Source organism: Salmo salar, chromosome 06 (genome assembly GCF_965601325.2).
Source record: "Salmo salar chromosome 06, fSalSal1, whole genome shotgun sequence".
In the NCBI taxonomy this organism is placed as follows: Eukaryota; Metazoa; Chordata; class Actinopteri; order Salmoniformes; family Salmonidae; genus Salmo; species Salmo salar.
Genome location: NC_138296.1, coordinates 29,400,272 through 29,406,440, shown reverse-complemented (window position 1 = coordinate 29,406,440; position 6,169 = coordinate 29,400,272). Strand labels below are relative to the sequence as shown.

The following is a 6,169-nucleotide window of genomic DNA, read 5'->3' as shown; positions in this document are numbered from 1 at the left end:
GGGTAGAGGAACAATGGTAGCCATCTTGAAGCATGTGGGGACAACAGACTGGGATAGGGAGCGATTGAATATGTCCGTAAACACACCAGCCAGCTGGTCTGCACATGCTCTGAGGACGAGGCTTGGGATGCCGTCTGGGCCAAATCAAATCAAATTTTATTAGTCACATGCACATGGTTAGCAGATGTTAATGCGAGCATAGCAAAATGCTTGTGCTTCTAATTCTGACAGTGCAGTAATATCTAACAAGTAATCTAACAAATTCACAACGACTACCTTATACACAGAAATGTAAAGGGATGAATAAGAGACAGCCTTGCGAGGGTTAACACGTTTAAATGTTTTACTCACATCAGCCACGGAGAAGGAGGGGGGGGGGGGGGGGGTTCAGTGCTTGTTAGTAGGCCGCGACGGTGGCACTGTATTATCCTAAAAGCGGGCAAAGGTGTTTAGTTTGTCTGGAAGCGTGACGTCGGTGTCTGAGACGTGGCTGGTTTTATTTTTGTAGTCCGGGATTTCCTGTAGACCCTGCCACATACGTCTCGTGTCTGAGCCGATGAATTGCTGTCCCTGTACTGGCATTTCACTTGTTTGATTGCCTTGCGGAGGGAATAACAATACTGTTCATATTCAGTCAAATTCCCTGACCTCTTTCCATGGTTAAATGCGGTGGATCGGGCTTTCAGTTTTGAGCGAATGCCGCCATCCATCCAGTTTCTGGTTAGGGTAGGTTTTAATAGTCACAGTGGGTACAACATCTCCAATGCACTTCTTTATAAATGCACTCACCGTGTTAGCGTATAGGTCGATGTTGTTCTCTGAGGCTGACCGTAACATATTCCAGTCCACGTGATCAAAATAATCTTGAAGCATGGTTTTCGACTGGTTGGATCAGCGTTGACTGGTTCTCGTCACTGGTTCATCCTGTTTGAGTTTCTGCCTATAAGACGGTAGGAGCAAGATGGCGTTGTGGTTGGATTTGCCGAAGAGAGGGTGGGGGAGGGCTTTGTATGCATCCTGGAAGTTAGAGTAGCTGTGATCGAGGATTTTGCCCATGCGCGTATACTGCAATCAATATGCTGGTAGAATTTAGGTAGCCTTGTTCTCAAATTTGCTTTGTTAATATCCCCAGCTACAATAAATGCAGCCTCAGGATATATGGTTTCCAGTTTGCATATAGTCCAGTGAAGTTCCTTGATGGCAGTCTTGGTGTGTGCTTGAGGGGGAATGTACACAGCTGTGACTATAACTGACGAGAATTCTCTTGGTAAGTAAAATGGCTGTCATTTGATTGTAAGGAATTATAGGTTGGGTGAGCAGAATGACTTGAGTTCCTGTATATTGTTATGAATACACCATGAGTCATTAATCATAACCTCTTCCCAGAGAGGTGTAATCAGACCCCTCTCAGACCCCTCAACTTTTTCCACATTTTAAGTTACAGCCTTATCCTAAAATTATAATTTTTCCTCATCAATCTACACACAATACCCCATAATGACAAAATGAAAACAGGTTTTTCGATTTTTTGGCAAAAATAAATAAAAATAACCTAAATACCTTATTTACATAAGTATTCAGACCCTCTGCTATGAGACTCAAAATTGAGCTCAGTTGCATCCTGTTTCCATTGATCATCTATGAGATGTTTCTTCAACTTGATTGGAGTCCACCTGTGGTAAATTCAATTGATTGGACATTATTTGGAAAGGCACACACCTGTCTATATAAGGTCCCACAGTTGACAGTGCATGTTAGAGCAAAGACCAAGCCACGAGGTCAAAGGAACTGTCCGTAGAGCTCCGAGACAGGATTGTGTCGAGGCACAGATCTGGGGAAGCATACCAAAAAACGCCTGCCGCATTGAAGGTCCCCAAGAAGACAGCGGCCTCCATCATTCTTAAATGGAAGAAGTTTGGAACCACCAAGACTCTTCCTAGAGCTGGCCACCTGGACAAACTGAGCAATCGGGAGAGAGGGGCTTCGGGACAAGTCTCTAGCCAGAGCCCGGACTTGAACCCGATCAAACATCTCTGGAGAGATCTGAAAATAACTGTGCAGCGATGTTCCCCATCCAACCTGACAGAGCTTGAGAGCATCTGCAGAAAAGAATGAGAGAAACACCCAAAATACAGGTGTGCCAAGCTTGTAGCGTCATACCCAAGAAGACTTGAGGCTGTAAACGCTGCCAAAGGTGCTTCAACAAAGTACTGACTAAAGGGTTTGAATTCTTATGTAAATATGACAGTTCAGTTATTTAATAATAAAAAATTAGCAAACAATTCTAAAAACCTGTTCTTGCTTTGTCATTTTGGGGTATTGTGTGTAGATTGATGAGGGGGGGAAATGTAATCAATTTTAGAATAAGGCTGTAACTGTAACGTCCGTCGTTAGAGTGAGACCAAGGCGCAGCGTGGGTTGGGTTCATCATATTTTAATATAAACGGTGAACCAGCAAAAACAATAAACAAGAAGCAACACAACGAACGAACAATTTCGCAGGCTACTAACAGCAATGCAAAATCAACTTCCCACAAAAGACAGGGGGGAAAAGGGCTACCTAAGTATGGCTCCCAATCAGCGACAACGATGTACAGCTGTCCCTGATTGAGAGCCATACCAGCCCAAAACAAAGAAATACAACACATAGATAGGGAACACAGAATGAACATAGAAATAGAACAATTTAGAACATACATCAAAACCCCGAAACACACAAAACAAACACCCCCTGCCACGCCCTGACCAAACTACAATAACAAATAACCCCTTTTACTGGTCAGGACGTGACAGTAACGTAACAAATTGTGGAAAAAGTCAAGGGGTCTGAGTACTTTCCGAAGGTACTGTAAGTGTTTGGATATGGTTCCTGAAAGGGCACAGAGGCAAAGAAAGCGCCAGGCAAGTTCCCATTAGTGTCTCATTACAGACTTTTCAGTGCAATCGGGGTCTGTTCTAATGCAAAGTTAAAATCCTCAAGAGTCCTACACAGACCACCTGTCACTATTCTAATCACTCAATGTGCCTCCTCAAAGGGAAGCATACAATGCTCGTAATCACACAGGTGCACTTGAGATATTTAGGAGTTTTGTTAAATTAAATTAGTACTAAGTTGTAGTCATGCAGAAAATGAATTTCCCTTTGGAGAGACCTTTCATTTTGACAATTCAACATAATTTATTTTTAACTGTTCAATGGCCTTATGTAAGTATGACTCTCAGATTCTCAAATTGTCTCTTATTAAAGTCACGCCAGTACTCATCCCTGTCCTATTACAACTGATTACACAATCTGGTCTCAGAGCATTTAGTATAGTTCTGCACGTAAATCCATGACACTACATTTAGTATATGTTTAGTTTCGTATGGTATGCATTAATTTGTTGATGTCCATCACCCATTTCGTATGATATGTTACGAATTACAATTCGTATTATGTCACAAATTTGCAAAAGGGACAATGTTACAAATGTGCAAAACATACAATATGTTATGAATTTGCTAAAAGTATGATATGTTATGAATTCTAGCTATGTGGCTAACGTTAGCTAGGTTAGGGGTAGGGTTAAGTTTAGGATTTAGGTTAAAGGGTTAAGATTAGGGTTAGGGGAAGGGTTACCTAAAAGGGCTATGGTTAGGGGCATGGTTAGCTAACATGCTAAGTAGTTGCAAAGTAGCTAAAAAGTAGTAAGTAGTTGAAAAGTTACTAATTAGCTAAAATGCTAAAGTTGTCCGTGCTGAGATTCAAACTCACAACCTTTGCATTGCTAGACATTTGCGTTATACACGCACCCATCCACCCCAACTTAAGTAATCATCTGTTTTATGTACCCATACCAAACGTAACATATGATACAAATTTGTGTGCCCTGAATTTACATGTACTATGTTACGTCTAGTCTATGAGACCAGGCTGGATTACATAGATCTAATAAGCAAGTACTGTTTGCTTACAAACGTTTGAACCAGTCTTCAACTTAATATCTCTCATTCTTTGCAGATGGCATTGAAGCTGAATACTCCTTGCTCCTCTATGACATCATGGCTACAGTCTCTGCCCCCTCCTCTCCCTCTGTCCTCCACCACCTCCCAGAGCTCAACTTCTCCTCCTGCCCCTGTCCATCCATCCAGACCCTGAATGCCACCACACTGCCACCCCCCATCAACCCTCCCACCTTTGGATTGTCCTGTTTCACCATGACCCTGGGTGGCCTCTCCAACCTAAGCGCCCTGGGCATCCTGGCCAAGTCCTATGTACGCTTCAGACATCGGGCCAAAGCTCCGTTCCTGCTGTTAGTGGGGGCTCTACTGCTAACCGACTTGGCTGGTAATTTGATCCCTGGTGCCTTTGCCCTCCATCTGCACCTGGGTCAGAGTCGGAGGCACAGGGTGGCTGCAGGGATGCGTGACACCACCGAGCCTGCCGGGATGTTCTGCCAACTGTTCGGTGCCAGCTTGGTGTTCTTCGGCCTGTGCCCTCTATTACTGGGCAGTGCCATGGCCGTGGAGCGTTGTATGGGCATTACCCAGCCCCTCCTCCACTCTGCCCTGATCACGGTGGCCCACATGCGTCTGGCTGTCCTCCTGCTGTCCTCCCTGGCCCTGCTGCCGGCTGGGCTCCCCCTGGTGGACGTGGGTAGTTACACAACCCAATTCCCTGGTACCTGGTGCTTTCTGACAGTCCACGAGCCGCTCTCCACGGCTGACACCAGCCTGGCCCTCACCTTCTCCGGCTTGGGGCTCATGGCGCTCAGCCTCTCCCTGATTTGTAACACCCTGAGCGGGCTGGCTCTGCTGCAGGCCAGGCTCAGCTCCCAGGGCATCAGGACAAACACTACAGCAGCACCAGGATGATATGGAAGAACCTCCTCCTCTCCCCTACGCTCGCTGGATGTAGAGATGATGGCCCAGTTGACAGTGATCACGATGGTGTCCTGTGTGTGCTGGAGCCCCTTTCTAGTGAGTAGCTAGAGCCTCCACTAACATTTGACCTTGTTTATACTGCAGATGGTTTAACATTGGTAGCCTGCTTATCGTAGACAAGGCTTTTGCTTGTTTAAACACAGACACACAAGTGTTTCTAAAATTAATAGTAGATTACAACATATTCACCTTATTGATTCAGGCCTGTCTCATATACAGTGTGTCTTTCAGTGACCCACAGTGGCTTTTATGTCCCTGACATAGTGGCTTTTCTGTCCACCATCACCAGATCTCCATCTCTCTGCTGGTGGGTCAGTTCTGCCGCGGCGGGCGAGGCTCCAGCCACACGGTACGTCAGTCAGAGAGGCTGGTTCTGTTGGGCCTCCGCATGGCCACCTGGAACCAGATCCTAGACCCCTGGGTCTACATCCTGCTCAGACGGGCTGTGCTGCGCAGGGTCTTCCGCATCCTCCAGCCAGACTCCAGGTCCACCCTGACACAGAGCAGCTCCTGCACTACAGCCTCATGCAGACAGGGAATTGGACTACACTGACCCATGAATGTGTGTAAAGATATTCCCATTTGTGGATACACTCTCTGTGATGAACTGAGTGAAGGGAGAACTGAAAACACCAAGTGAAACAGATTTGAGATGCTGCACATCGATGCATAGGCCTACAGTACAAGAATGTGGACATATACTCATAGCAGAAGAGCAGTTGGCAATCATGGGATAGTCAACTCATAAACACATTAGAGATGTTTCACTTAGTTTGGTGACCTGTAAACACCTGCAAGCTTATCAGTCTCTAATTTGTACTACTGTATTTGTGTTGAAATGCTTCTAAACAGTGAAGAAGAGGCGAAGGGACAGGGTTTACTCCGCCCAAAATCTTTCCATGAAAATATGACCACGAAGTGAGGAATTTTTGAATGGTCAATGAGTGTCAAATTTGGTCAACAAAAAAAATGAATTGCTCATTTGCTACGTGAGGCTTATTTGATCGAATACACATTTTGTAATGGTTAGGTTGTTACACGTGGTATTTCGGCAACTTTGAAAAAAAGTACTTTATATCAGAGTTATGCCTGTTGTTCGCACGCTTTTTCTGCCCTCTCATTGCCTAGAATGGTCCCACCTGATCTCGCCTCCCGCACCTGCTTTCCATCTTTGAGGAGATGTATTTCCTTTGTTAGAGCGGCCACTTGACTGTCTTGTCAATATAATAGATCGTCTTTGTTGTAAC

General features: G+C 45.1%; 1 pseudogene; it reads left to right on the top strand.

Moving 5' to 3' along the window:
* Positions 1-3,936: 3,936 nt before the first annotated feature.
* LOC106606758 (prostaglandin E2 receptor EP1 subtype-like) lies at positions 3,937-5,475 on the top strand (annotated as a pseudogene).
* The last annotated feature ends 694 nt before the right edge of the window (positions 5,476-6,169 follow it).